Consider the following 10,720-nt stretch of genomic DNA (forward strand, 5'->3'; position numbering starts at 1 on the left):
TATAGGACAAAAGAAACTTTCACCAGATTTCTTCACTAAAGTCAAAACTAGCTCATTACAAACAAACTTATGCTTTGACCACACCACTAAGCTGGTAATCAACTAAACTACTATTCAGAATTCAACTCTAATCCTAACTTGCATACACTCATTTGCATAAAAGCATAGAACTGCTGGATGCTGGAAATTTGAAACAAAAACATAAATTGCTGGAGACATCAAGACTCTGTATTAATTCAACAGATGCTGCCAGATCTGCTGAGTTTCTCTAGCAATTTCCGTTTTTGTTACGCTCATTAATACTCTGAAAGGGTGATTCAGCCAGCTCTACGAAGAATATAGAACTGTCCAGCACAGGAACAGACCCTTTGGCTCATGCCTCTGCTTGCCATTGGTTCATATCCCTCCATTCATTGCATACTCATGCGCTTATAGTGTCTTAAAAGCTCTTATCGTAACTGCCTCCACCACCACCTCTGACAGCATGTTCCAGAATCCTACCACTCTGTGTAAAAAAATTTGCTCCTCACATCTTTGAACTACTCCCCCCCTCACCTTAAATGCATGACCCCTAATTCTAGACATTTCAACTCTGAGGTAAAGATATAATGCTATCCAGGTATCTCATTATTTTATAGACTTCTATCAAATCTCCCCTCAGCCACTGCCACTCCAGATAAAACAGCCTGAGTTTTCTAGCCTTTCCTCACAGCTCATACCCTCCAATCCAGGCAGCATCCTGATAAACCTTTTCTGCACCCTCTCCAAAGCCTCCACATATTTCCTGTAATATTGTGAACAGAACCAAACTCTAAGTGTGGCCTCACCAAACTCTTATAGAGCTGCAACATGACATTCTGACTCTAGAACTCAGTTCCCTGACCAATAAAAGCAAGCTTACTATATGCTTTCTTTACCGCCCTATCTACTTGTGTGGCCACTTTCAGAGCTATAGACTTGAACCTCAAGATCCCTCTGCACATCAATTCTGTTCACAGTCCTGCCAGTAACTTTTGATCTCCAAAAGTGCAGCACCTCACACTTACCCAGGTTAAACTCTACCTGACATTTCGCCTCTCCTATCTGACACTTAACTTATATCCTGCTGTACCCTTTGACAAACTTCTAAGCTATTCACAACTGCACTGATCTTTATATTGTCTGCAAACTTCGTAACTCACTTGTATCGCTCAAATATCCTTGTTAATTGAAGTTCAGAAGGCAGGTCCTGAGTTAGGCAAGCGACATACAGTCAGCTCAGACTGAAGCTAGAGGGTTTCTGGAGTGCTCATATAGCTAAAAAGTGTGGACACATCCTCATGACCCTGGAAATGAGAAAGAAGCACCCCTAGTCATGGACCCCAGCCTGAAAATCACCCTTCCATCACTACCATCTACATTCTACGGACAAACCAATTCCAAATCCGTGTGGCCAATTCGCTGTGAATTCTATGCATCTTAATCTTCTGGATGATCTTACCATGAAGGTACCTTGTTAAAAGCCTTACTAAAATTCGTATAGACAACATCAACTGCTCTGTCCTCATTGATCACCTTTGTCACCTCAAAAAATTCAATCAAGTTAGTAAGACATGACATCATCCACACAAAGCCATGCAGATTGCCCCGAATAAGACCATGTTTTTCCAAATGCATGTAAATCCTATTGCTAAGAATTCTCTCCAATAGCTTCCCCACCTCCAATGTGAGACTCATTGGTCCATAGTTTCCTGGATTATACCTATTTCCCTTCTTGAACAGAGGAACATCAGCTACTCACCAGTCCTCCAGGATCTCTTCAGTGGCTAGTGAGGATACAAAGATCTTGGTCAAGGCCCCAGAAATCTGCTCTCTTGCATCTCTCAATAACCTGGGTCAGATATCATCATGCCCAGGGGACTTATCTGCCTTAATGCTCTTCAAGAAATCCAACATCACTTCTTTCTTGATCTCAAAATGCCCAAGCATATCAGCATGCTCCACACAAATCTCACTTTCCTCCATATCCTTTTCCTGCATAAGTACCATTGAAAAGTACTCATTTAGAATCTCGTCCGCATCCTCTGCCTCCAAGTACAAGTTCCTTCCGTTATCCTTGAGTGGTCCTACCTTCTCCCTTGTTATCCTCTTGTTTTTAAATTGTATCAGTCAATATAGGTGAAAACTCTGCTCATCAAGAATCCAAAATAAAAGGGTAGAGGTGACTTTCTCTTGTTCCTTCAGTTTATTTTTAATGAGACTAGGTTGCTGCCAGCTACAGTGTGGTGGAAGCTCCTCATTTTAAGTAGCAAGTCAGTTAGGTGCAGGTTTCATTATTGAGTTAACAGTTTAGATTAGATTCCCTACAGTGTGGAAACAGGCCCTTTGGCCCAACAAGTCCACGCCACCCCTTGAAACATCCCACCCAGACCCATTCCCCTATAACCCACACACCCCTGAACACTATGGGCAATTTAGCACTGCCAATCCACCTAACCTGCACAACTTTGGGCTGTGGGAGGAAACCGGAGCACCCAAAGGAAACCCACACAGACATGGGGAGAATGTGCAAACTCCACACAGACAGTCACCTGAGGCTGGAATCAAACTCAGGCCCCTGGTGCTGTGAGGCTGCAGTGCTCACCACTGAACCACCGTGCCACCCACCAGTTCAATGTTCAGAGGCTGTAAAGAGATTAGAGATTCTGATTCCTGGATCTTTCTCTGATTCTCAGGAAATAATTTTTGAAAAGTTACATTGTTTGGAGAAGAAGGTGAGTATTCTTTTAATCTTACCAGCTTATTCCAACTTTCTAAAGCTGTGACAGACTTAGGGCTGTTGCTGGGTTAGCATTGGGTGAGTCCCCTTCCAAATCACAGTCTGTTTGTCTATCAATTAATATCATAAAATATTCCCTAACTCTCTTTGAGAAGTCTTTCTAACAATGTCTCTTGGCTTTTTGTGAACAACAGACAGCCCTCAATTCTTTTGTTTCTTTTAATTCTGAAAAAGTCACATGGTAAATCCTTTGCAACACAGGGATAGTCCATAACTTCTATTTTCCAATTCTCATAATCCATAACTATATTCATGTTCCCAACAGCTCGCTAAAGTGAATGGACAGGTTAGAACATAGAACTTAGAACATAGAACATTACAGCACAGTACAGGCCCTTCAGCCCTCGATGTTGTGCCGACCTATCATACCGATCTCAAGCCCATCTAACCTACACTATTCCATCTACGTCCATATGCTTGTCCAATGACGACTTAAATGTACCTAAAGTTGGCGAATCTACTACTATTGCAGGCAAAGGTTTCCAATCCCTTACTACTCTCTGAATAAAGAAACTACCTCTGACATCTGTCCTATATCTTTCACCCCTCAATTTAAAGCTATGCCCCCTCGTGCTTACTGTCACCATCCTAGGAAAAAGGCTCTCCCTATCCACTCTATCTAACTCTCTGATGATTTTATATGTCTCAATTAAGTCACCTCTCAACCTTCTTCTCTCTAATGAAAACAGCCTCAAGTCCCTCAGCCTTTCCTCGTAAGGCTTTCCCTCCATACCAGGCAACATCCTAGTAAATCTCCTCTGCACCCTTTCCAAAGCTTCCACATCCTTCTTATAATGCGGTGACCAGAACTGTACGTAATACTCCAAGTGTGGCCGCACCAGAGTTTTGTACAGCTTCACCATAACCTCTTAGTTCCGGAATGCGATCCCTCTATTAATAAAAGCTAAAACACTGTACGCCTTCTTAACAGCCCTGTCAACCTGAGTGACAACTTTCAAGGATCTGTTACATGGACGCCGAGATCTCTCTGCTCATCTACACTGCTAAGAATCTTACCATTAGCACAGTACTTTGCCTTCCGGTTACTCCTACCAAAGTGCATCACCTCACACTTGTCTGCATTAAACTCCATTTGCCACCTCTCAGCCCAGCTCTGCAGCTTATCTATGTCTCTCTGCAACCTACAGCATCCTTCGTCACTATCCACAACTCCACCGACCTTAGTGTCATCTGCAAATTTACTAACCCATCCTTCTACGCCCTCATCCAGGTCATTTATAAAAATGACAAACAGCAGTGGACCCAACACCGACCCTTGCGGTACACCACTAGTAACTGGTCTCCAGGATGAACATTTCCCATCAACTACCACCCTCTGTCTTCCTTTAGCAAGCCAGTTTCCGATCCAAACTGCTATATCTCCCACAATCCCATTCCTCCGCATTTTGTACAACAGCCTATTGTGGGGAACCTTATTGAATGCCTTGCTGAAATCCATATACACCACATCAACCGGTTTACTCTCATCTACCTGTTTGGTCACCTTCTCAAAGAACTCACTAAGGTTTGTGAGGCACGACCTTCCCTTCACAATACCGTGCTGACAATCCCTAATCAATTTATTTTTTTCTAGATGATTATAAATCCTATCCCTTATAACCTTTTCCAACACTTTACCAACAACTGAGGTAAGGCTCACTGGTCTATAATTCCCAGGGTTGTCTCTACTCCCCTTCTTGAACAGGAGAACCACATTTGCTATCCTCCAGTCATCTGGCACTATTCCTGTAGACGATGACGAGTTAAAGATCAATGCCAAAGGCTCGTCAATCTCCTCCCTGGCTTCCCAGAGGATCCGAGGATAAATCCCATCTGGCCCAGGGGACTTATCTATCTTCACCTTCTGAAGGATTTCTAATACCTGTTCCTTGTGAACCTCAATCCCACCTAGTCTAGTAGCCTGTATCTCAGTATTCTCCTTGACAACATTGTCGTTTTCTAGAGTGAATACTGTTGTAAAATATTCATTTAGCGTTTCCCCTATCTCATCTGACTCCACACACAACGTACCACTACTATCCTTGATTGGGCCTAATCTTACTTTCGTCATTCTTTTATTCCTTAAATACCTATAGAAAGCCTTAGGGTTTACCCTGATTCTATCCGCCAACAACTTCTCATGTCTTCTCCTGGCTCTTCTGAGCTCTCTCTTTAGGTCTTTCCTGGCTACCTCATAGCCCACAAGTGCCCTAACTGAGCCTAAACTTCTCATCCTAACATAAGCCTTCTTCTTCCTCTTGACCAGAGATTCCACCTCCTTTGTAAACCATGGCTCCCGCACTCTACAGCTTCCTCCCTGCCTGACAGGTACATATTTATCTAGGACACACAGGAGCTTTTCCTTGAATAAGCTCCACATTTCTAATGTGCCCATCCCCTGCAGTTTCCTTCCCCATTCTATGCTCCCTAGGTTTAAGTATAGATCATTAGAGATATAGTGGCAGATATTTAAGCAGATATTTCAGAATATATAGAATTAGATACCAAATAAGAAAAATTCCAATACATGAACTCACCACCTTTGGTTAACTAGAGAGGTTATACACATTATCAAATTAAAACTTACATTAAAAAAGTAAATAATTGTGCAAAGATAAACAGAAACTCAGAAGATTGGAAAAACAACTGCTTCTTTCCCATTTTCAGGTTCATGAGGATGTGTCCACACTTTTTAGCTGTATGAGTACTCCAGAAACCCTCTAGCTTCAGTCTGAGCTGACTGTATGTCACTTGCCTAACTCAGGACCTGCCTTCTGAACTTTGATTAACAAGGATAGATTGAGCGATTCCTTTGAGACAGATGGGTAAAATGGTTAAGAAAGTATATGGTACATTTCTCTTTATTAGTCGAGGCATAGAATCTAGGAGCTCGGAGATTATGCTGGAACTATATAAAATGCTGGTTAGGCTACAGCTAGTGTATTGTGTGCAGTTCTGGAATCCAGTATAGGAGGATGTAGCCGCACTGGAGAGGATCCAGAGGAGAATTATCAGGATGTTACCTGGGCTGAAGAATTTCAATTATGGAGAGACACTGGAAGACTGGAGTTGTTTTTCCTTAGAGCAGAGAAAACTGACATTGGTCATGATTGAGATATATAGATTTGTGAGGGGCATATATAGGGGAGACAGTAAGAAATGTTGCTCCTTGACGGAGGGATCAATGACCTGGGGGAATAAGGTTGTGCAACTAAATTTCAAACAAACTCCATCTGTAAGTTTGCTAACAACATCACCATTGTAGACCGGATATCAAACGATGAAGAGACAGAATACAGGAAAGAGATAGTATGGTGCATTGTATAAAGATAACAATCTCTCCCTCAATGTCAGCAAAACCAAAGAGCTGATCGTCAACTTCAGGAAGCAAGGAGGAGGGCTCACCTCCACCTGCATCAATGGAGCTGGTCGAGAGTGTCAGGCTCCTAGGAGTGACAAACCTGTCCTGGATGACCCACGTTGATGCGACGGTCAAGAAGGTGCAACAACATCTCTTCTTCCTTAGGAGGCTGAGGAAATTCAGCATTTCCATAAGGTCTCTCAACAACTTTTATAGATGCACCATAGAAAGCTTCACGGCATGCTACGGCAACTGAAGAAGATTGATGAGTGCAGAGCTTGTAGTGGAGAAACTACCAGGAGATGCGGAGAATTCTTCAGGAAGTTAAACTTTTATTTGCAAACAAAAGCTGTGACAATCAGAAAATGGTTTCCCGGTCACCCCCGATCCTCGGGGCTCGTTATTTTTTATACCTTTTGGCGAACCTATTTTTTTCAAAATTATCAGCATGACCAATGGTATTAATTGGTAAACAACTTATGTCACTCCTCTTAGATCATTTCTATCTTACGACAGAGAGCCATTGCACCTGCACTTGAAGGTCAGTCAGAGCGGTTAGTGCTTCGCTATCTTATCAGGTTACTGCTGTATTTTGAAAAGCGCATTATCTACTGTCTTTCTTTACAGCGGCCTGAGGGTTAGTGAATTATGTAGCTTTAACAGAAGTAGCAAACAGTTTGCAGCCTAGAAGCCATTTTGTTGCTAACTTGCATCGAGAAGCCATCTTGTGCCTGTATCCAAGTTTCTTATTTATTATTACATCTGCCACAAGCAATTAAGCTGCCATTAATAGCTAACCTAGGTTGTACTACCATTGTTCTACACTTCCTTGACCTATGCTCAAGCACTTCATTCTATTAAGATACAGCATTCTATTGATTATTGTAACACTCCATAAATCAGTACATCATCCTGCTGATCATTGTGAGATTTAACCCTACGTCTGCCCCTATAATTTTGATTTCCATCAAGTTCTCATCAATACAGGATGTTTCTCATCCTGTAAACAAATCCATTGTTTACCTAGATTTTAGTAAAGCCTTTGACAAGGTTTCCTTTAGTAGACTAATTAGTAAAGTTAGATCAGATGGGATTCAGGGTGAGCTTACGAATTGGTATTAAGTTTTGGTAAGACAAACAAAGACAAGACTTGTACTACTAAAAGTAGGTTTTTGGCGGTGTTGATGAACATTGAGACCTATAGGTTCAGGTCCATAATTCATTGAAGCTTGCATCACATAAAGAGAAAATAATTAAGAAGGCATTTAGCATGCTGCCTTCATTGCTCAGACCTTTGAATATGAGAGTTGGGACGTCATGTTGAAGTTGTATAGGATGTCGGTGAGGCCTCTTCTGGACTACTGTGTCCATTTTTGTTCTCCTTGTTATAAGAAGGTTAATATTAGCCTGGAGAAGGCTCAGAAGAGATTTACCAGGATATTGCTAGGAATGGGGGGTTTGAGTTAACAGGAGAGGATGGACAGGCTGGGACTTCTTTCATCTGAACGTAGGAGATTGAGAAGTTACCTCATAGAGTTTTATGAAATAATGAGAGGCATATATAAAGTGTCTTTATCTTTATATAAAGAAGGTGTCTTTTCCCTAGGGTGGGGGATTTCAAGAGTAGGGTGGCATACTTTTAACATGAGAGGAGAAAGATTTAAAATAGACATGAGAGGCAATATTTTTATACAGAGAGTCATTCGTGTGTGGAATGAATTTCCAGAGTGGTGGATGTAGCTACAGTCACAATGTTTAAAAGACATGTAGATAAATACATGGATAGGAAATGTCTGTAGGGATTTGGGTCAAGTGCAGGCAGGTGGGGCTAGTTTAATTTGGGATTATGGTTGGCATGCACTGGTTGGCCTGTTTCTGTGTTGTATGACTCTGTGACACTATAAGTGCTCTGCCTAGAATTGTAAGAAACTACAGAAAGTTGTGAACATAGCCCAGACCATCATGCAAGCCAATCTTCCATCCACTGACTCCGTCTACACTTCCTGATGCCTCAGAAAGGCATCCAGTATCATCAAAGACCCCGACTCCAGTTATAATCTCTTACAAGCTCTTCTGTCAGGCAGAGCGTGTAAAAGCTTAAATATATGTACCAACAAGTTCAAGAACAGCTTCTTCCCTGCTGTTATTAGACTTGTGAATGACCCTCTCAAATTTCAAATCTAATGTTGATCTTGCTTTTTGTGTACCTTCTTTGCGGCTGTAACTTTGTATTCCACATTCTGTTCTATTACCCTATCAACTTTATACCTGATGATCTGCCTGTACTGCATGCAAAGCAAAACTTTTCACTGTACTTAGATATATGTGATAATATTAAATCAAATCAAATCTAGAGCGGGTGTGAGGGAAAAGCTTTTTCACCCAGAGGATGGTGGGAATTTAGAACATACTGCCTGTAAGGCAGGAACCCTGATGAAATTTAATAAGCATTTAGATGTGCACTTGCCGGGCACACAGGGCCATGGGCCAAATTCTGGAAAATGGCATTAGAATAGTTAGGAGGTTGTTTTTGACCTGAGCAGATTGCTGTGGGCCAAAGTGCCTTTTCTGCACTGTAAACCTCTAAGGCTCTATTACCGTATAGCATACTAATTGAAATGTAATTTGACCAATGTTCTAAATTTATATCGTAAGGCTTCTAGGACCGAATCAGCAGATGGTGTATAAAGCTATTGAGATTTTGTTTATACTGAAAGAGTATGAAAAAGTGTTTTTTAAAGCGTCAATATGGACATTCTATAGAGGATGTGAATGAAGTTGGTAAAATTAAGCAACTTTGGTAAAAAGTTTAGTTTGAAAGTTCCAGACCAGAAGCGTTTGGGTAAGCCACTGGAGGGGTTATTTGACACTAAGAAAGCTCGAATGACAAATCAAGGAAGGGGATATCAGATTCTTGTTCCTAGGAAGTGAAGGCACAGCTAAGTCAAATGTTATGTAGAAGAGAGAAGAACATTCTGTTTTGGACCTGACCACACCCTCCCTCGAAGTATATTATCGGAAAAAGCCTAGACCCTAACTTTTATATTTTTTTAAAGTCAAATGTAAGGCTGAGTTCCAATATGATTTGATTGGTCCACTACTAGGCTTTAATCAAAACACGTTTTATTCTTATAACACAGTTAAAATACAATGAAAGGAAGAATTGGCAAAACTCTATGGAAATGCTTAACAACATAATGTATTATTCAATGTCCCAATATAGACAGCATCCCATAAACACACTGTTTGGCAATAAAAAAAGCAATTGATCAACACAGTTATGATTCTCAGTGATAATGGGAACTGCAGATGCTGGAGAATCCAATATAACAAAGTGTGGAGCTGGATGAACACAGCAGGCCAAGCAGCATCTTAGGAGCACAAACCTGATGTTTCAGGCCTAGACCCTTCATCAAAACAGTTATGATTCTCAGTGCTGTCTCTGTCCAGTCCAGAAGAAAGAAATGCCAAAAGAAATAATGTGTGCCATTTGATTTTTAAGAGGAAACCTGACTGCCTAAGACTGTAGCATCAGAGAACTACAGCTTTTAGCTTCAGCAGCCAGCAGAAACATTTACACCTAACTGAAAGGCTTCTTGGCCTGTGTAAGCCCTATCTAAAGGAGACATTTTGGCATCATTGTGACAATACCCTTCTGAAAGAGAAATAGCACAGAATGCATCTCTTAAAGCACAGTACCTTCACAATTCTCTCTGCTATTTCAGTAGTGTAATGGGATATTGTAATGGGATTGTACATCTGCTGTGTGTTTAAAAATCTTTAAATGTGTAAATGCAAATAGTTTGATTTATCTATTTTATCTTAATTTCTTTTGTATAATAATCTTCTGTTTCATTTTTAAATCCAAATATGTGGCATTATATGCTTCTGTTTTAGTGAGATACTGAATAATGCATGAAGTACAATTGAAGGGAACATAGAAACTGATCGTAAAAGTTCCTATAAATATGTGAAGAGAAAATGATTAGGAAAGACAAAAGTGTGGCCTATAGATTGAAGGATGGCAAATGTAACTCCACTATTTAAAAAGGGCGGGAGAGAATACAAGTATAGACCCGTTAGCTTAACACTAATAGTTGAGAAAAGATTAGATTCTGTTAAAAAAACATATGATAACAGAACATTTAGAAAGAATTTGAACAAGGTCTTCATGGTTTTATAAAAGACAAATGATGCTCAACAAATCTACTGAAGTTTTTTGAGGATCTACCTAGTAGAATAAATGAAGGAGAACCAGTGGATGTGGTGGTATGGATCAGACCAAACCCCTCAAAATATATTCAGAAGATAGTCTAGGCCCTAACTTTTTCTTATTTTTAAGGTAAGTGTAATTGTGTTCCAGATGCAATTCAATTGGTCAAACTATCAACTTAAAGCAATACACACTTTATTTTTACATTCCAGTTAAAATACAGGCAAAATAAAAAGGAAAGAATATGCATAACTGTAACTCTATCAAAATGCTTAACAAAATAATATATGTATTAACTACTACTTATTAACCGTTCCAATATAGTAAC

Source organism: Stegostoma tigrinum, chromosome 17 (genome assembly GCF_030684315.1).
Source record: "Stegostoma tigrinum isolate sSteTig4 chromosome 17, sSteTig4.hap1, whole genome shotgun sequence".
Lineage (NCBI taxonomy): Eukaryota > Metazoa > Chordata > Chondrichthyes > Orectolobiformes > Stegostomatidae > Stegostoma > Stegostoma tigrinum.